The following is a 22,433-nucleotide window of genomic DNA, read 5'->3' as shown; positions in this document are numbered from 1 at the left end:
TAGAAGAGAACATAGGCAAAACATTATCTGACATAAATGGTACCGATGTTTTCTTAGGTCAGCCTCCCAAGGCAATAGAAATAAAACAAAAATAAACAAATGGGACCTAATCAAACTTACATGCTTTCACACAGGAAAGGAAACCATAAACAAAACCAAAAGACAACTTACAGAATGGGATAAAATATTTGCAAACAATGCAACCGACAGAGGCTTAATTTCCAAAATATACAAACAGCTCATACAACTCAACAACAAAAAAAACAAACAACCCAATCCAAAAATGGACAGGTGACATAAATAGACATTTCTCCAAAGAAGATATACAGATGGCCAAGAGGCACAAGAAAAGATGCTCAACATCACTAATTATTAGAGAAATGCAAATCAAAACTACAGTGAGGTACCACCTCACACCAGTCATTATGGCCATTATTAAAAAGTCTACAAATAACAAATGCTGGAGAGGGTGTGGAGAAAAGGGAAACTTCCTAACCATTGGTGAGAATGTAAGTTGGTGCAGTCACTGTAGAAAACAGTATGGAGGTTCCTCAGAAACCTAAAATTAGAATTACCATATGATCCAGCAATCCCACTCCTGGGCATATATCTGGATAAATATATAATTCAAAAAGATACATGCACTCCTATGTTCATAACAGCACTATTCACAATAGCCAAGACATGAAAATAACCTAAATGTCCATCAACAGATGAATGGATAAAGAAGATGTGGTACCTATAAACAATGGAATACTATTCACCCATAAAAAAGAACAAAATGATATCATTTGTAGCAACATGGATGCAACTAGAGATTATCATACTAAGTGAAGTAAGTCAGAAAGATAAAGGCAAATACCATATAATACCACTTATATGTGGAATCTAAAATATGACACAAATGAACTTATCTATGAAACAGAAACAGAATCACTAACATAGAGAAGAGACTGGTGGTTGCCAAGGGGGAGGGGGTCAGAGGAGTGATGGAGTAGGAGGTTGGGGTTAGCAGATGTAAGCTTTTATATATAGAATGGATAAACGACAAGGTCCTACTGAATAGCACAGAGAACTATATTCAATATCCCATGATAAAACATAATGGAAAAAATACATATTTTAAAAAAGGAATGTATATATGTGTATAACAGAATCACTTTGCTGTACAGCAGTAATTAACACAACATTGTAATCAACTATACTTCAATTTTAAAAAAGGAGTCACAGTCCCTCCCTTTAAAAATGCACAAACACTTTATACTCTTTTTTTTTTAACATCTTTATTGGATTATAATTGCTTTATAATGGTGTGTTACTGCCTTATAACAAAGTGAATCAGCTATACATATACATATATCCCCATATCTCCTCCCTTTAGCGTCTCCCTCGCACCCTCCCTATCCCACCCCTCTAGGCAGTCACAAAGCGCCGAGCTGATCTCTCTATGCTATGCGGCTGCTTCTCACTAGCTATCTATTTTACATTTGGTGTAAAATGTGTATATATGTGTATATATGTCAATGCCACTTTCTCACTTCGTCTCAGCTTACCCTTCCCCCTCCCCATGTCCTCAAGTCCATTCCCTACATCTGTGTCTTTATTCCTGTCCTGTCCCTAGGTTCTTCAGGGCCTTTTTTTTTTTTTGTAGATTCCATATATATGTGTTAGCATACGGTATTTGTTTTTCTCTTTCTGACTGACTTCACTCTGTATGACAGGCTCTAGGTCCATCCACCTCACTACAAATAACTCAATTTCGTTCCTTTTTATGGCTGAGTAATATTCCATTGTATATATGTGCCACATCTTCTTTATCCATTCATCTGTCAATGGACACTTAGGTTGCTTCCATGTCCTGGCTATTGTAAACAGAGATGCAATGAACATTGTGGTACATGACTCTTTTTGAATTATGGTTTTCTCAGGGTATATGCCCAGTAGTGGGATTGCTGGGTCTTATGGTAGTTCTAATTTTTAGGTTTTTAAGGAATCTCCATACTGTTTTCCGTAGTGGCCATATCAATTTACATTCCCACCAACAGTGCAAGAGGGTTCCCTTTTCTCCACACCCTCTCCAGCATTTGTTGTTTGTAGATTTTTTGATGATGGCCATTCTGACTGGTGTGAGGTGATACCTCATTGTAGTTTTGATTTGCATTTCTCTAATAATTAGTGATGTTGAGCATCCTTTCATGTGTTTGTTGGCAATCTGTATATCTGCTTTGGAGAAATGTCTATTTAGGTCTTCTCCCCGTTTTTGGATTGGGTTTTTTTTTTTTTCATACTGAGCTGCATGAGCTGCTTGTAAATTTTGAAGATTAATCCTTTGTCAGTTGCTTCATTTGCAAATATCTTCTTCCATTCTGAGGGTTGTATTTTCGTCTTGTTTATAGTTACCTTTGCTGCGCAAAAGCTTTTAAGTATCATTAGGTCCCATTTGTTTATTTTTGTTTTTATTTCCATTTCTCTAGGAGGTGGGACAAAAAGGATCTTGCTGTGATTTATGTCATAGTGTTCTACCTATGTTTGCCTCTAAGGAGTTTTATACTGTCTGGTCTTACATTTCGATCTTTAGTCCATTTTGAGTTTATTTTTGTGTATGGTATTAGGGAGTGTTCTAATTTCATTCTTTTATATGTAGCTGTCTAGTTTTCCTAGCACCACTTATTGAAGAGGCTGTCTTTTCTCCACTGTATATTCTTGCCTCCTTTATCAAAAAATAAGCTGACCATAGGTGCGTGGGTTTATCTCTAGGCTTTCTATCCTGTTCCACTGATCTATATTTCTGTTTTTGTGCCAGTACAATACTGCCTTGATTATTGTAGCTTTGTAGTATAGTCTGAAGTCAGGGAGTCTGATTCCTACAGCTCCGTTTTTCTTTCTCAAGATTGCTTTGGCTATTCGGGGTCTTTTGTGTTTCCATACAAATTGTGAAATATTTTGTTCTAGTTTTCTGGAAAATGCCATTGGTAGTTTCATAGGGATTGCATGGAATCAGTAGATTGCTTTGGATAGTATAGTCATTTTCACAATGTTGATTGTTCCAATCCAAGAACATAGTATATCTCTCCATCTATTTGTATCATCTTTAATTTCTTTCATCAGTGTCTTATAGTTTTCTGCATACAGGTCTTTTGTCTCCTTAGGTAGGTTTATTCCTGGGTATTTTATTCTTTTGCTTGCAATGGTAAATGGCAGTGTTTCCTTAATTTCCCTTTCACATTTTTCATCATCAGTGTGTGGGAATGCAAGAGATTTCTGTGCATTAATTTTGTATCCTGCTACTTTACCAAATTAATTGATTAGCTCTAGTAGTTTTCTGGTACCATCTTCAGGATTCTCTATGTATAGTATCATGTCATCTGCAAACTGTGACAGCTTTACTTCTTCTTTTCCAATTTGGATTCCTTTTATTTCTGTTTCTTCTCTGATTGCTGTGGCTAAAACTGCCAAAACTATGTTGAATAAGAGTGGTAAGAGTGGGCAACCTTGTCTTGCTCCTGATCTTTTTTTTTTTTTTTTGCGGTACGCGGGCCTCTCACTGCTGTGGCCTCTCCCGTTGCGGAGCACAGGCTCTGGATGCGCAGGCTCAGCGGCCATGGCTCACGGGCCCAGCGCTCCACGGCACGTGGGATCCTCCCGGACCGGGGCACAAACCCCTGCATCGGCAGGTGGACTCTCAACCACTGTACCACCAGGGAAGCCCTTGCTCCTGATCTTAGTGGAAATGGTTTCAGTTTTTCACCATTGAGAACGATGGTGGCTGTGGGTTTGTCATACTTAGCCTTTATTATGTTGAGGTAAGTTCCCTCTATGCCTACTTTCTGGAGGGTTTTTATCATAAATGGGTGTTGAATTTTGTCAAAAGCTTTTTCTGCATCTATTGAGATGATCCTATATGGTTTTTCTCCTTCAATTTGTTAATATGGTTTATCACATTGATTGATTTGCGTATATTGAAGAATCCTTGCATTCCTGGCATAAACCCCACTTGATCATGGTGTATGATCCTTTTAATGTGCTGCTGGATTCTCTTTCTTAGTAGTTTGCTGAGGATTTTTGCATCTATGTTCATCAGTGATATGGGCCTATAGTTTTCTTTCTTTGTGACATCTTTGTCTGGTTTTGGTATCAGGGTGATGGTGGCCTCATAGAATGAGTTTGGGAGTGTTCCTCACTCTGCTATATTTTGGAAGAGTTTGAGAAGGATAGGTGTTAGCTCTTCTCTAAATGTTTGATAGAATTCGCCTGTGAAGCCATCTGGTCCTGGGCTTTTGTTTGTTGGAAGATTTTTAATCACAGTTTCAATTTCAGTGCTTGTGATGGGTCTGTTTATATTTTCTATTTCTTCCTGGTTCAGTCTTGGAAGTTTCTAAGAATTTGTCCATTTCTTCCAGGTTGTCCATTTTACTGGCATATAGTTCCTTGTAGTAATCTCTCATGATCCTTTGTATTTCTGCACTGTCAGTTGTTGCTTCTACTTTTTCATTTCTGATTCTATTGATTTGAGTCTTCTCCCTTTTTTTCTTGGTGAATCTGTCTAATGGTTTATCAATTTTGTTTATCTTCTCAAAGAACCAGCTTTTAGTTTTATTGATCTTTTCTTTAGTTTCCTTCATTTCTTTTTCATTTATTTCTGATCTGATCTTTATGATTTCTTTCCTTCTGCTAACTTTGGGGTTATTTTTATTCTTCTTTCTCTAATTGCTTTAGGTGTAAGGTTAGGTTGTTTATTTGAGATGTTTCTTGTTTCTTGAGGTAGGATTGTATTGCTATAAACTTCCCTTTTAGAACTGCTTTTGCCACATCCCATAGGTTTTGGGTTGTCATGTTTTCATTGTCATTTGTTTCTGGGTATTTTTTGATTTCCTCTTTGATTTCTTCAGTGATCTCTTGGTTATTAAATAGTGTATTGTTTAGCCTCCATATGTTTGTATTTTTTAAAGATTTTTTCCCTGTAATTGATATCTAGTCTCATAGCGTTGTGGTCAGAAAAGGTAACTGATACGATTTCAATTTTCTTAAATTTACCAAGGCTTGATTTGTGACCCAAGATATGATCTAACTTGGAGAATGTTCCACGACCACTTGAGAAGAAAGTTTATTCTGTTGTCTTTGGATGGAATGTCCTATAAATATCAATTAAGTCCATCTTGTTTAATGTATCATTTAAAGCTTGTGTTTCCTTACTTATTTTCATTTTGGATGATCTATTAGTGAAAGTGGGGTGTTAAAGTCCCCTACTATGATTGTGTTACTGTCGATTTCTCCTTTTATGGCTGTTAGCATTTGCCTTATGTATTGAGGTATTTCTATGTTGGGTGCGTAAATATTTACAATTGTTATATCTTCTTCTTGGATTGATCCCTTTATCATTATGTAGTGTCCTTCTTTGTCTCATGTAATAATCTTTATTTTAAAGTCTACTTTGTCTCATACGAGAATTGCTAGTCCAGGTTTCTTTTGATTTCCATTTGCATGGAATATCTTTTTCCATACCGACTTTCAATCTCTATGTGTCTCTAGGTCTTAAGTGGGTCTCTTGCAGACAGCATATATACGGGTCTTGGTTTATTTTATTTATTTTTTGTTGTTCTTGTATGCTGGCCTCTCACTCTTGTGGCCTCTCCCGTTGTGGAGCACAGGCTCTGGACATGCAGGCTCAGCGGCCATGGCTAACGGGCTCAGCCGCTCCGCGGCATGTGGGATCTTCCCAGACCAGGGCACAAACCCACGTCCCCTGCATTGGCAGGCAGACTATCAACCACTGCGCCACCAGGGAAGCCCAGGGTCTTGTTTTTGTATACATTCAGCCAGTCTATGTCTTTTGGTTGGAGGATTTAATCTATTTACATTTAAGGTGATTATCAATATGTATGTTTCTATTACCATTTTCTTAATTGTTTTGGGTTTGTTATTGTGGGTCTTTTCCTTCTCTTGTGTTTCCTGCCTAGAGAAGTTCCTTTAGCATTTGTTTTAAAACTGGTTTGGTGGTGCTGAATTCTCTTAGCTTTTGCTTGTCTGTAAAACTTTTAATTTCTCCGTCGGATTTGAATGAGATCCTTGCTGGGTAGACTAATCGTGGTTGTAGGTTTTTCCCTTTCATCACTTTAAATATGTCCTGCCACTCCCTTCTGGTTTGCAGAGTTTCTGCTGAGAGATCAGCTGTTAACCTTCTTACGGAGATTCCCTTGGGTGTTATTTGTTGTTTTTCCCTTGCTGCTTTTAATATTTTTTCTTTGTATTTAATTTTTGTTAGTTTGATTAATATGTGCCTTGGCGTGTTTCTCCTTGGAATTATGCTGTATGGGACTCTCTGTGCTTCCTGGACTTTATTGAATATTTCCTTTCCCATATTAGGGAAGTTTTCAACTATAATCTCTTCAAATATTTCCTAAGTCGCTTTCTTTTTCTCTTCCTCTTCTGGGACCCCTATAATTCGAATGTTGGTGTGTTTAATGTTGTTCCAAAGGTCTCTGAGACTATCTTCAATTCTTTTCATTCTTTTTTCTTTATTCTGCTCTGCAGTAGTTATTTCCACTATTTTATCTTCCAGGTCACTTATCCGTTCTTCTGCCTCAGTTAATCTGCTATTGTTTCCTTCTAGAGAATTTTAAATTTCATTTATTGTGGTGTTCATCATTGTTTGTTTGCTGTTTAATTCTTCTAGGTCCTTGTTAAACGTTTCTTGTATTTTCTCCATTCTATTTCCAAGATTTTGGATCATCTTTGCTATCATTATTCTGAATTCTTTTTCAGGTAGACTGCCTATTTCCTCTTCATTTGTTTGGTCTGGTGGGTTTTTACCTTGCTCCCTCATCTGCTGTGTGTTTCTCTGTCTTGTCATTTTGCTTAACTTACTGTGTTTGAGGTCTCCTTTTCACAGGCTGCAGATTCGTAGTTCCTGTTGTTTTTGGTGTCTGCCCCTAGTGGTTCAGTGGGTTGTATAGGCTTCCTGGTGGAGGGGACTAGCGCCTGTGTTCTGGTGGATGAGGCTGGATCTTGTCTTTCTGGTGGACAGGACCACGTCCAGTGGAGTGTTTTGGGATGTCTGTGACCTTATTATGATTTTAGGCAGCCTCTCTGCTAATGGTGGGGTTGTGTTCCTGTCTTGCTAGTTGTTTGGCACAGGGGGTCCAGCACTGTAGCTTGCTGGTCGTTGAGTGGAGCTGGGTCTTAGCGTTTAGATGGAGATATCTAGGAGAGCTTTCGCCACCTGATATTATGTGGAGCCGGGAGGTCTCTGGTGGACCAATGTCCTAAACTCGGCTCTCTCGCCTCAGAGGCACAGGCCTGACACCAGCTGGAGCACTAAGACCCTGTCGGCCACATGGCTCAGAAGAAAAGGAAGAAAAAAAGAAAGAAAAAAACAAAATAAATTTATTAAAATAAAAAATTAAAAACAGAAAAAAAAGAAGAGAGCAACCAAACCAATAAAATAATCTACCAATGATAATGAACTCTAAAAACTAAACTAAGATAAACATAAAACCAGAAACAAATTAGATGCAGAAAGCAAACCCCAAGTCTACAGTTGCTCCCAAAGTCCACTGCCTCAATTTTGGGATGACTCGTTGTCTATTCAGGTATTCCACAGATGCAGGGTACATCAAGTTGATTGTGGAGATTTAATCCGCTGCTCCTGAGTCTGCTGGGAGAGATTTCCCTTTCTCTTCTCTGTTCGCACAGGTCCTGGGGTTCAGTTTTGGATTTGGCCCCGCCTCTGCGTGTAGGTTGCCTGAGGGCGTCTGTTCTTCGCTCAGACAGGACGGGGTTAAAGGAGGGCTGATTAGGGGGCTCTGGCTCACTCAGGCCGGGGGGAGGGAGGGGTATGGAATGTGGGGCGAGCCTGCAGCGGCAGAGGCCAGCGTGATGTTGCAACAGCCTGAGGCGCACCGTGTGTTCTCCTGGGGAAGTTGTCCCTGGATCCCGGGACACTGGCAGTGGCGGGCTGCACAGGCTCTCCGGAGGGGTGTGTGGATAGTGACCTGTGCTCGCACACAGGTTTCTTGGTGGCTGCAGCAGCAGCCTTAGCATCTCGTGCCTGTCTCTGGGGTCCATGCTGATAGTCACGGCTCATACTGGTCTCTGGAGCTCGTTTAGGCGGTGCTCTGAATCCCCTCTCTTCGTGCACCCCAAAACAATGGTCTCTTGCCTCTTAGGCAGCTCCAGACTTTTTCCCGAATGCCCTCCTGGCTAGCTGCAGTGCACTGGCCCCCTTTAGGCTGTGTTCATGCAGCCAACCCCAGTCCTCTCCCTGGGATTGGACTAAAGCCCGAGCCTCAGCTCCCAGTCCCCACCCGCCCTGGCGGGTGAGCAGACAAGCCTCTTGGGCTGGTGAGTGCCGGTTGGCACCGATCCTCTGTGCGGGAATCTCTCCGCTTTACCCTCCACACCCTTGTTGCTGTGCTCTCCTCCGTGGCTCCAAAGCTTCCACCCCCTGCCATCTGCAGTCTCCGCCAGTGAAGGGGCTTCTTAGTGTGTGGAAACCTTTCCTCCTTCACAGCTCCCTCCCACTGGTGCAGGTCCCGTCCCTATCCTTTTGTCTCTGTTTTTTCTTTTTTCTTTTGCCCTACCCAGGTACGTGGGGAGTTTCTTGCCTTGTGGGAGGTCTGAGGTCTTCTGCCAGCGTTCAGTAGGTGTTCTGTAGGAGTTGTTCCACATGTAGATGTATCTCTGATGTATTCGTGGGGAGGAAGGTGATCTCCACATCTTACTCCTCTGCCATCTTGAAGGTCTCCTATACTCTTAATAATTTGTACTAGAGTTTAAAAGCTTAAAAGAAATAATCGCTGCTTTGGGGACTAAGGTAAGTGATTACTCCACTGTCCTCAAAAGTTCCTCAGAGGGAACTATGACCACCAGAGGTGGTTTGTTCTAAAGGCATGGCTTGCTTTCATTGCCATGGTTGTCATACGGCTCACTTTATTTATTTATATTTAAATTTTTATTGGAGTATATTTGATTACAATGTTGTATCAGTTTCTGCTGTACAGCAAAATGAATCAGTTATACATATACATATATCTATTCTTTTTTAGATTCTTTTCCCAGATAGGTCATTACAGAGTATCACAGGGCTCCATTTAAAAACTTTATTTGGACTTTAAAAACCTGAGTGGAAAATTGTATGGCAAAAGTTTGATATTTATTGTTGAACCTGAAATACATTAATAGTGAATTTATATGTGAAAGATATGAATTTTTGGTATCTAAGGGGCATTTATAAAGACAAGTTGAGTATTTCAAATAGTCATAACTTGCCTTTGCATATTAGTTTACAGAATGGATTCACACTCATTTCCTCCCTGATATTCACAATAGCCCTAAGCTAAGAAGGTAAAACAGTTATTATCCCCTTGTTAAAGATGAGGAAACAGGCTCCAAGAGAGCAAAGCTGTCAGTGAAGCCATGTCTCCTAGGATAGGTTTTTGGAATCCAAATCCAGTTTTATTCCACTATCCCTCATTACTCCTCTATTAATATTTCAGACCTTTCAATTTAAAGACTGTACATGCCATACAGATGTACTGTCAGCTTTCTGTTACATATCCCTGATCTCTGACCACATTGTCCCAGATGCCACACATAGTAGACCGCTAGTAGATGGTTAACTATTATGTTTTTTAAGTAAGTACTGAATGTTTATGAAGTCGTTTTACATTTTCTAAAGGTTACCAGCTGGAGATGAGCCACAGAGCGAATAAAAACTGATCTATTCTGAAGAGTAAACCTTTGATTTCTTTTGCAGGAATGGTGATATAACTTGCACAGGACATTAACCAAATCTCAAAGTCAGGGACTTCCCTGGAGGTGCAGTGGTTAAGAATCTGTCTGCCAATGTAGGGGACATCGGCTCAATCCCTGGTCCAGGACGATCCCACATGTTGCGGAGCAGCTAAGCCCAGGCACCACAACTACTGAGCCTGCGCTCTAGAGCCTGTGAGCCACAACTACTGAAGCCCACGTGCCACAACTACTGAAGCCCGTGCACCTAGAGCCTGTGCTCTACAACAAGAGAAGCCACCGCAATGAGAAGCCTGCGCACCACAACAAAGAGTAGCCCCCACTTGCCACAATTAGAGAAAGCCATGTGCAGCAATGAAGACCCAACACAGTCAAAAATAAATAAATTAACTAAATAATGTGTAAAAAATCTCAAAGGCAGGGCTTCCCTGGTGGCGCAGTGGTTGGGAGTCCGCCTGCCAATGCAGGGGACACGGGTTCGTGCCCCGGTCCAGGAAGATCCCACATGCCGTGGAGTGGCTGGGACCGTGAGCCATGGCCGCTGAGCCTGCACGTCTGGAGCCTGTGCTCCACAACGCAAGAGGCTGCAGCAGCGAGAGGCCCGCGTACTGCAAAAAAAAAACAAAAAACTCAAAGGCAGAAAATTTCAGCAGATTTGGACTAGTGTAACACAATGGCTCCTCAAGGGATGGGAAGACATATTAAGAGCAAGCCACAGTACAGTTGGATGGTCTTGGATTACTTGTTTAGGAAATCCATTTTTAAAAGAGTACTGCAATGTTTTCGAAAGATTATGTGCTCTAGGCTATTTTTAATTTGCTCCTGTGATTCTTGCACTTGAGAAATAGAATTGAGATGCCCAGTCACCAAATAAAAGTAGAAGTGGAGATTGTAGATTTAAGGTGCTCTTAAGGGAATATTTGAATTGACATCTTTAGAATAGGATTTTTAAAGGGCATTTAGAGACATTCAGGGGTTAAGATGGCAGAGTAGAAAGATCCTGAGTCTTGGTGTGCTCACCTCCTCTCACGAGCACACCAATATCACAACTATCTGCAGAAGAGCCGTCGATAAAAAAAGACTGGAACCTCCCAGAAAAGATCTTCTACAACTAAAGACATAAAGAAGGAACCACAACGAGATGTGTAGGAGTGGCAGACTCACAATATAATCAAGTCCCATTCCTCTATGTAAGCAACCCACAAACTGCAGAATAATTATAATTGCAGAGGTTCTCCCACAGGAGTGAGAGTTCTGAGCCCCAAGTCGGGCTCCCCAGACTGGAGGTCGTGCACCAAGAAGATGAGCCCCCAGAGCATTTGGCTTTGAAGGCCAGAGGGGCTTAGTTTGGGGAGTCCAACAGGACTGGTGGAAATAGAGACTTCACTCTTAAAGGGCACATTCAAAATCTCACATGCACTGGGACCCAGGGTAAATGCTGTAATTTGATAGGAGCCTGGGCCAGACCTACCTGCTGGTCTTGAAGAGTGTCCCAGAGAGGTGAGGTGGGGGAGGGTGCTGGTTGCAACTCACCCTGGGGACATAGACACTGATGGCAGCCATATTTGGGGACTATCTACTGCATGGACACTCCTGCTGGTGGCCACTATCTTGGAATCCTCCCTCTAGCTCATTAGCACCAAGACCTGGCCCAACCCAACAGCCTGTAGGTACTAGTACTGGGATGCTTCAAGCCAAACAACAAAATGTGGGGACACAGCCCCATCCATCAGCAGAGAGGCTGCCTAAAGTCTTCCTAAGCACGCAGCCATCCCTAGACACACCCCTGCCCACTAGAGGGCCAAGACCCAGCTCCACCCAGCAGTGGGCAGGCACCAGCCCTGCCCTCCAGGAAGCCTGCACTAGCCACTGGACCAGCCTCACCCACCAGGGGGCAGACACCAGGCACAAGAAAACCACAATCCCACAGCCTGTGAACCCAGCTCACCCATAGCAGGCCAGACCCTGCCGTGAGACCAGCTGGGTTCTGGCCCTGCCCACTAGCAGGCCAACGCAAGCTTCAGGACACCCCAGACCCCATACCCAACTGTGTGCCAGGAACCAGACCCCTCCCCCGGCCTCTACTGCAGTGATCTGACACTGGCTCTGGGATCCCTGAGCCTTGCAGCCAGCCAGACTCAAGGACCCAGCTCTGCCAGTAGTCCAGCACTAACCCCAGGACCTGGCTTCACCCACCTGTGGGTGGGCAACAGTCCCAGAGTCTTCTGGACCCTGACTTTGCCGATCAGTGAGCCAGCACTAGCCCCAGGACCTCCTAGGGTTCAACAGTCAGCTGCCTAGTGACCAGGCCCTGCCAGCCAGCAGCCAGCAGCACCCACACAAAGCAGGGCCTGGCAACCACCCAGGCTAGGGGCCAACCAAGCCTACCAGACCACCCACATACTTAGCTTGCCACAACAGAAGGACACACACGGCCCTCTTAGGGAGACCCCATAGAGCGTACTGCTTGGGTGTCCAGAGGGGAGTGTACTGCTGGGACACACAGGACATCTCCTACAGAGGGCCACTTCTCCAAGGTCAAGAAATGTAACTAACCACAGACATAAAAAAACAAAGAGCACCTTAGGCAAAATGAGGCAGCAGAGGAACATGTTCCAGACGAAGGAACAAGATAAAACCCCAGAAGAAGAACTAAGTGAAGTGGAGATAGGCAATCTACTTGAAAACGATTTCAGAGTAATGATCTAAAGATGATCAAAGAACTCGGAGGAAGAATGGACACACAGAGAAGTTAGAAGTTTTTAACAAAGAGTTAGAAAATATAAAAAACAATCAAACAGAGATAAAGAATACAATAACTGAATGAAAAATATACTAGAAAGACTCAACAGTAGACTAAATGATATAAAGGAACGGATCAGCAAGCTGGAAGACAGAGTAGTGGAAGTCACTGCTGCTGAACAGAAAGAAGTAAAAAGAATGAAAAGAAATGAGAACACTTTAGGAGACTTCTGGGACAATATCAAGTACAGTAATATTTGCATTATAGGGGTCCCAGAAGGAGAAGAGAGAGATAAAGGGCCTGAGAAAATATTTGAAGACATAATAGCTGAAAACGTCCCTAACCTGGGACAGGAAACAGTCACTGAAGTCCAGGAAGTAAAGAGAGTCCCATACAGGATTAACCCAAAGAGGAACACACCAAGATACATTGTAAACAAAATGACAAAAATTAGATAGAGAATATTAAAAGCAGCAAGGGAAAAGCAGCAAATAACATACAAGGGAACTCCCATAAGGCTATCAGCTGATTTTTCAGCAGAAACTCTGCACTCCAGAAGGGAGTGGTATGATATATTTAAGGTGATGAAAGGGGAAAAGCCGACAACCAAGAATACTCTACCCAGCAAGGCTGTCTTTTAGATTTGATGGAGAGATCAAAAGATTTACAGACAAGCAAAAGCTAAAAGAGTTCAACACCACCAAACCAGCTTTACAACAAATGTTGAAGAAACTTCTCTAGGCAAAAAAAAAGGCCACAACTGGAAACAAGGAAACTATAAAATTAAAATGCTCACCAGTAAAGGCAAACATACAGGAAAGGTAGGAAATCAGCCACACATAAAGCTAGTAGGGAGGTTAAAATCCAAAAATAGTAAAATTATCTATACAGCAAGTCCCCTACATACAAACCTTCAAGCTGCAAACTTTCAAAGATGGGAACCTGTGTTCTCATGTCCAATCACATAAGTTACTTCCCTTGTTTGGTGTATGTTGTCACGTATGCATCTACTATAGTAGATGTACTATATACATCTACTATAAGTGGTTGTGCTTTTGTGGACTTTACTGTACTGTACTCTATACAGTATCTTTATTTCAAGCCCAGGATGTCCAGAAGCAAGTGTAAAAGCAGTGGTGATATAGCTGGTACTGCTGAGAAGTGCCAAGTGATAATGATGGAACTTGCTGTGCAACATGAGGAGCTTACTAATGAAGACCTGATGGAACTGGAGGCCCAGAGAAAGGACGAAGAGAGACAAGAGGAAGAAGTAACTGAAGAACCAAAGAGATTCACGATGCAGGAAATGGCAAGGGGATATTCTTTATTTGAGGAGGCACTGTTAGTTTTTGAGGCACAGGACCCGAATGTAGAACAGTACACGAAGGTTGCAGCAGCTGTTCAGAATGCAAACCAGTGCTACTGTGTCATCTATGATGAGAATAAAAGAGCTGCTACCCAGACATCACTGGATCATTTTTTTCAAAAGGTTAGATAGAATTGAATCCAGCAAGGAACCACAACCTGTGCCATCAACGTCAGGTGTGAGTGAAACTGCAGCTTGCCCTCCATCTCCTATTGCTGATGATCCTTCAGCTCCACCAACTCCTACCTCCTTTCCCTCTCCAGTCAGTAACTCTTCTTGCCTGTTCACTCGATGTCAGCCCCAGTATGCCAGCTGTTGTACTGTACTAGTACTGTAAGATTAAAAATGTTTTCTTTATTTTCTGTGTTTGTTTTTTATGTATTATTTGTGTGAAAAGTATTATAAACCTATTACAGTACAGTACTATATAGCGATTGTGTTAGTTGGGTACCTAGGCTAACTTTGTTGGACTTATGAACAAATTGAACTTATGAACGCACTCTCAGAACAGAACGTTTGTATGTAGGAGAGTTACTGTATCCACGATAAGCAGTTAAGGGATACACAAAACAATTAGATGTAAAATATGATATCAAAAACAGTAAACATGAAGGGAGGAGAGTTCAAATGCAGGGTTTTTAAATTGCATTTGAGGGACTACCCTGGTGGCATAGTAATTAAGAATCCACCTGCCAATGCAGGGGACACGGGTTCAATCCCAGATCTGGGAAGAGCCCACAGGCCACAGAGCAACTAAGCCCATGCACCACAACTACTGAGCCTGTGCTCTAGAGCCCGTGCTCTGCAACAAGAGAAGCCAGTGCAATGAGAAGCCCATGCACCACAAGAGTAGCCCTTGCTCACAGCAACTAGAGAAAGCCCGTGTGCAGCAACAAAGACCCAATGCAGCCAAAAATAAACAAATAAAATAAATAAATTTTTAAAAGTGCATGTGAAATCAACAGATCACCAACTTAAAACTGTATATGTGTATATATACACACACACACACACACACACACACACACACACACACACACTGCTATAAAGGCATTTAGAAATACTTGGCAATTTGAAAACACTAGTTTGATTGCCAGTAATTGAACTATCTTTTTTTTTGTGTGTGTGTGTGTTACGCGGGCCTCTCACTGTTGTGGCCTCTCCCGTTGCAGAGCACAGGCTCCGGATGCGCAGGCTCAGCGGCCACAGCTCACGGGCCCAGCTGCTCCACAGCACATGGGATCTTCCCGGACCAGGGCACGAACACGTGTCCCCTGCATCAGCAGGCGGACTCTCAACCACTGGGCCACCAGGGAAGCCCTGAACTATCTTATTTTTGACAGGGAAAAAATACTAATTTTAGTGAAAATATAAAAGTAAGTTTGGGCTCCCTCTTGCGAGAGCAACAGAATCACAACTAACTGCTGAACAATCATTGACAGGAAGACACTGGAATCAAAAGCTTTTCAGACAAGCAAAAGCTAAGAAAATTCAATACAACCAAACCAGCTCTACAACAAACGCTAAAGAGACTTCTCTAAGCAGGAAACACAAAAGAAAAAGGCCCACAAAAACAAACCCAAAACAATTAAGAAAATGGTAATAGGAAAATACGTATCGATAACTACCTTAAATGTGAATGGATTAAATGCTCCAACCAAAAGACACAGGCTCGCTGAATGGATACAAAAACAAGACCCATATATATGCTGTCTACAAGAGACCCACTTCAGACCTAGAGACACATACAGAGTGAAAGTGAGGGGATGGAAAAAGATATTCCATGCAAATGGAAATCAAAAGAAAGCTGGAGTAGCAATACTCATATCAGACAAAATAGACTTTAAAATAAAGAATGTTACAAGAGACAAGGAAGCACACTACATAATGATCAAGGGATCAATACAAGAAGAAGATATAACAATTATAAATATCTATGCATCCAACATAGGAGCACCTCAATACATAAGGCAGATGCTAACAGCTATAAAAGAGGAAATCGATAGTAACACAATAATAGCGGGAGACTTTAAAACCTGACTTACACCAATGGACAGATCATCCAGACAGAAAATTAATAATGAAACACTAGCTTTAAATGACACAATAGACCAGATAGATTTAATTAATATTTATAGGACATTCCATCCAAAAACAGCAGATTACACTTTCTTCTCAAGTGCACACAGAACATTCTCCAGGACAGATCACATCTTGGGTCACAAATCAAGCCTCAGTAAATTTAAGAAAATTGAAATCATATCAAGCATCTTTTCCAACCACAACGTTATGAGATTACAAATAAATTACAGGGAAAAAAATGTAAAAAACACAAACACATGGAGGCTAAACAATATGCTACTAAATAACAAAGAGATCAAGGAGGAAATCAAAAAATACCTAGAGACAAATGATAACGAAAACATGACGATCCAAAATGTATGGGATTCAGCAAAAGCAGTTCTAAGAGGGAAGTTTATAGCAATACAATCCTACCTCAAGAATCAAGAAACATCTCAAATAAACAATCAAACCTTACACCTAGAGGAACTACAGAAAGAAGAACAAACAAAACCCAAAGTTAGTAGAAGGAAAGAAATTACAGAGATCAGAGCAGAAATAGATGAAAGAGAAACAAAGAAAACAATAGCAAAGATCAATAAAACTAAAAGCTGGTTCTTTGAGAAGATAAAAAAAATTGATAAACCTTTAGCCAGACTCATCAAGAAAAAGAGAGAGAGGACTCAAATCAGTAAAATTAGAAATGAAAAAGGGGAAGTTGCAACAGACACTGCAGAAATACAAAGCATCATAAGAGACTACTACAAGCAACACTATGACAATAAAATGGACAACCTGGAAGAAATGGACAAATTCTTAGAAAGGTATAATAACCTTCGAAGACTGAATCAGGAAGAAATAGAAAATATGAACAGACCAGTCACAAGTAATGAAGTTGAAACTGTGATTAAAAATCTTCCAACAAACAAAAGTCCAGGACCAGAGGGCTTCACAGGTGAATTCTATCAAACATTTAGAGAAGAGCTAACACCCATCCTTATCAAACTCTTCCAAAAATTGCAGAGGAAGGAACACTCCCAAACTCATTCTACGAGGCCACCATCACCCTGATACCAAAATGAGAACACAGCAAAAAAAGAAAATTACAGATCAATATCACTCATGAATATAGATGCAAAAATCCTCAACAATATACTAGCAAACAGAATCCAACAACACATTAAAAGGGTCATACACCATGATCAAGTGGGGTTTATCCCAGGGATGCAAGGTTTCTTCAATATATGCAAATCCATCAATGTGATACACCATATTAACAAATTGAGGAATAAAAACCATATGATCAGCTCAATAGATGCAGTAAAAGCTTTTGACAAAATTCAACACCCATTTATGATAAAAGCTCTCCAGAAAGTAGGCACAGAGGGAACCTACCTCAACATAATAAAGGCCATATATGACAAACCCACAGCAAACATCATTCTCAGTGGTGAAAAACTGAAAGCATTTCCTCTAAGATCAGGAACAAGACAAGGATGTCCACTCTTGCTACTATTATTCAGCATAGTTTTGGAAGTCTTAGCCACAGCAATCAGAGAAGAAAAAGAAATAAAAGGAATACAAATTGGAAAAGAAGAAGGAAAACTGTCACTGTTTGCAGATGACATGATACTGTACATAGAGAATCCTAAAGATGCCACTAGAAAACTACTAGAGCTAATCAATGAATTTGGTAAAGTAGCAGGATACAAAATTAATGCACAGAAATCTCTTGCATTCCTATATAGTAGCAACAAAATATCAGCAAAGGAAATTAAGGGAAAAAATCCCATTCACCACTGCAACAAAAAGAATAAAATACCTAGGAATAAACCTACCTAAGGAGACAAAAGACCTGTACTCAGAAAACTATAAGACACTGATGAAAGAAATCAAAGATGACACAAACAGATGGAGAGATATACCATGTTCTTGGATTGGAAGAATCAACATTGTGAAAATGACTATACTACCCAAAGCAATCTACAGATTCAATGCAATCCCTATCAAATTACCAGTAGCATTTTTTACAGAACTAGAACAAAAAGTCTTAAAATTTGTATGGAAGCACAAAACACCCTGAATAGCCAAAGCAATCTTGAAGGAAAAAAACGGAGCTGGAGGAATCCCTGACTTCAGACTATACTACAAAGCTACAGTAATCAAGACAATATGGTACTGGCACAAAAACAGAAATATAGATCAGTGGAACAGGATAGAAAGCCCAGAGATAAACCCATTCACCTATCGTCAACTAATCTATGACAAAGGAAGCAAAGATATACAATGGAGAAAACACAGTCTCTTCAATAAGTGGTGCTGGGAAAACTGGACAGCTACATGTAAAACAATGAAATTAGAAGACTTCCTAACACCATACACAAAAATAAACTCAAAACAGATTAAAGACCTAAATGCAAGACTGGACACTATAAAACTCGTAGAGGAAAACATAGGAAGAACACTCTTCGACAAAAATCACAGCAAGATCCTTTTTGACCCACCTCTTAGAGGAATGGCAATAAAAACAAAAATAAACAAATGGGACCTAATGAAACTTCAAAGCTTTTGCACAGCAAAGGAAACTATAAACAAGACAAAAAGACAACCCTCAGAACGGGAGAAAACATTTGCAGACGAATCAACAAAGGATTAATCTCCAAAATATATAAACATCTCACGCAGCTCAATATTAAAAAAAACAAACAACCCAATCAAAAAATGAGCAGAAGACCTAAATAGACATTTCTCCAAAGAAGACATACAGATGGCCAAGAGGCACATGAAAAGCTGCTCAACATCACTAATTATTAGAGAAATGCAAATCAAAACTACAGTGAGGTATCACCTCACACTGGTCAGAATGGCCATCATCAGAAAATCTACAAAAAACAAATGCTGGAGAGGGTGTGGAGAAAAGAGAATGTACTTGCACTGTTGGTGGGAATGTAAATTGATACAGCCACTATGGAGAACAGTATGGAGGTTCCTTAAAAAACTAAAAATAGAATTGCCATATGATCCAACAATCCCACTACTGGGCATATACCCAGAGAAAACCATAATTCAAAAAGACACATGCACCCCAATGTTCATTGCAGCACTATTTACAATATCCAGCTCATGGAAGCAACCTAAATGCCCATCAACAGACGAATGGATAAAGAAGATGTGGTACATGTATACAGTGGAATATTACTCAGCCATAAAAATGGAATGAAATTGCGTTATTTGTAGAGATGTGGATGGACACAGAAACTGTCATACAGAGTGAAGTCAGAAGGAGAAAAATAAATATTGTACATTAACGCATATATGTGGAATCTAGAAAAATGGTACAGATGACCAGTCTGCAAGGCAGAAATAGAGACACAGAGGTAGAGAACAAACGTATGGACGCAAAGGGGGGAAGTGGGGGGATGGGGGGATGGTGGTGGTGGTAGGATGAATTGGAGATTGGGATTGATGCATATAAACTAATATGTATAAAATAGATAACTAATAAGAACCTGCTGTATAAAAAATATATTAATTAAATTAAAAAGAAGTAAGTTTGAAGCATAAGTTACACAAAAACCCATTTTTAAGTCATCTTTTATAGGAAAGTGATTAAGATTAAAGAAATATTAAAGTAGCTTTAATTAATTTACTAGGTTCATCAGTGTTGTCCTTTGGACCTAATTCCTATAATGAACCAAGGAAAGGATATTGTAGCTGAAATTTTTCAGTTGTTAGGAACGTTTCACTTACTTTTAATTTCTCCAACATGGAAGGGTGTGTATGTATATCTCCACACATACAATATCAGTCTCTATATATTTATAATTATATAATAAAGGTTGGCTCTTAAATATTGTCTCTTTACCAAATTTTTTAGATGTCCCAAGAGCTCTCAAATTTGAATGATAAAAAGGTGCCATAAGGTATCGCTTTAGTAATTAACTGGTTCTTTAATAAGGCCTCAATTACTTTGTTTCATGATAAGGAAAAAAAAAATGTTCCAAGACAGAGTTACATTTGACACCTGGGAACCTCCTAACAGCTGGCTACCTAATGAATATGCATCTGCTTAAGAGGCTGTAGACCATTAATAAACCAATAGATGTAAAGCAGAAACAATCTTTGTCAGCTTCAAATGAGATTGGATGCAATGTGCTGTGAAGTGTCACTGTCACATTGAATCGAGTTTGGGAGGTTAATAATCCACCGTTAGCTACTCAGGTCTTTGTAGCTGTACACTCGTGCTAACACTCTCTCCAAACTGGTGGCCACGTTTCCAGTGTACCACTTCTTTCTCCTACGCACCTGATTTGAGGCTTACAATGTCTGTGTTTCAAAAATGTCTTCCGTTTTATTCCACTTAACAACACGTTTGCCAAGACTCTTTTAAAACAAAGGAGACTTTTCCAGATGGGAAAGGCAGGAAATATCAGGGTCAAGTTGGTGCAAGATGGACTTGCAAACTATTTAGAATGAAAATTCTGTGTGTCTGCAGGTAACCTGGGTACTGCTGGGTCCCTCTAAGGGAACCCTTCACTCCCCGTGCAGGCAGCGAGTCGGGTATTGATAACCTGTCTGAATGAGACCCTCAAGTAAGTGCTACACCCACCTAATATTAATAGTTGTGTGATCAGGACCATACTTCCCCAGTTTATCAATGAGATTTCTTGAGGGACATATTCATGGAAGACTTGAGATTATATCCTAGATGAGGGGAGATTATACCTAAAAGAGCTTGCACTTTCAAAACTAAATGTGTACCCATCACTCTGTTCTCACTGAAGTACTTGCTTACATATATATTTTGGGAGAACGTTAAGCGCAATGAGGAAAATTGGACATTAATTCTCATAAATTCAATTCAACTACCTTCTCTATTTCACTTGGCTTCTCTTTTTAAATTATGGTAAAAGATACATATTTTATGTGTATAATGTGGTGAATTTATGTGTATAAATGTGGTAAAATAACATAAAAATTACTATTTTCATCATTTTAAAGCATTGGTCCCCAACCTTTTTTGCACCAGGGACCGGTTTCATGGAAGACACTGTTTTCATGGATGGGGGTGGGGAGATGGTTCAGGCAGTAATGCGAGCGATGGGGAGTGATGGGGAGCGGCGGGGAGCGGCAGATGAAGCTTTGCTCACTCGCCGGCTGCTCACCTCCTGCTGTGCGGCCCGGTTCATAACAGGCTGTGGATTGGTACCCGTTTGCGGCCTGGGGGTTGGGGACCCCTGTTTTAAAGCGTCCAGTTCTGGTAGATACATTCACATTGCTATGCAACCATTACCACCATCCATCTCTAGAACGTTTTCATCTCCCCCAACCAAAACTGTGTACCCATTAAACACTAACTCCCCACTCACCCCTCCCTCAGCCTCTGGAAACCACCACTCTACTTTCTGCCTGAATTTGACCACTCTAAAGACCTGATAAAAATGGATTCGTATCCCATTTGTCCTTTTGCGTCCGGCTTATTTCACTTAGAATATCTCAAAGCTCATCCAAGGTTTAGAGTATGTCAGAATTTCATTTCTTTTAAGGCTGAATAATATTCTATAGTGTGTACATACCACATTTGGTTTATCCATTAGTCTGTTAATTAAATGTACACTGTTTCCACTTACTGGTTATTGTGAACATGAACATGGGTGCACAAATACCTGTTTGAATCTCTGCTTTCAATTCTTTTAGGTATACACTCAGAAATGAAATTGCTGGATCATGTAATAATTCTATGTTTTAGGAAGTGTCATTTGGCTTATTTTGGATTTCTGTTCATCTTACCTTGATATGCGGCCCTTAATCAGGTTCCATTTTCTCCCCTTGGTCTTTTCAAGGAAAAAGCCCAATACAACCTTAGGCTTTATTCTTTTTACTTTGATTTTTTTTCTCATTTCATGGCTGGAAAATAAATGAAAATGCACACCATGGGAATAAGTTTAAAAATGGGAATTAAGACACCCCCATTGCCCGCAACAGGAAAATGATTTATTACAAATGTGGTATTCTGTTATAAGCTGAGAATTTTGTTGTCTTTGAAAGAACCCATACATCAAATACAAATGTAAAAGTCTGTAATCTCTCAGTTGTATGAGTGACTCCTTTGTTAAATAAAACATCACCTTGAATTCCTACACAGGAATTATAACATTTTTTGTAGGAATGTAAGATCTATTTCCCCCCAAAACTCTATAAAAATTGACACCACAACTACCACCCCATTTAATATGCTCACATTACAGTTGGAAAGCCAAACACTAAAAATTTCAAATGGTGGACTGGCTCAGTGCTGGATGGAAGTAGTTTTGTAGGGAAGGACAGGTTGTGCTGTTCATTTCACTATGACAATATTCTATACCACAAACTAGTAGGAAATCATATATTTGGATATGCAATAATATTCTCTAACTCTGAATGGGAGGGGAGACATTTATTTGAAGGAAGCCAAGGCCATACTCAGGTTGACACTATTAGGCAGATGCAATCATACCTGTAGCATTTTCAATA

Source organism: Delphinapterus leucas, chromosome 3 (assembly GCF_059928025.1).
Source record: "Delphinapterus leucas isolate spDelLeu-1000000601 "Yukka" chromosome 3, BTC_Dleu_Yukka2, whole genome shotgun sequence".
Taxonomy (NCBI): Eukaryota; Metazoa; Chordata; class Mammalia; order Artiodactyla; family Monodontidae; genus Delphinapterus; species Delphinapterus leucas.
Note: the sequence above shows the minus strand (reverse complement) of the source record.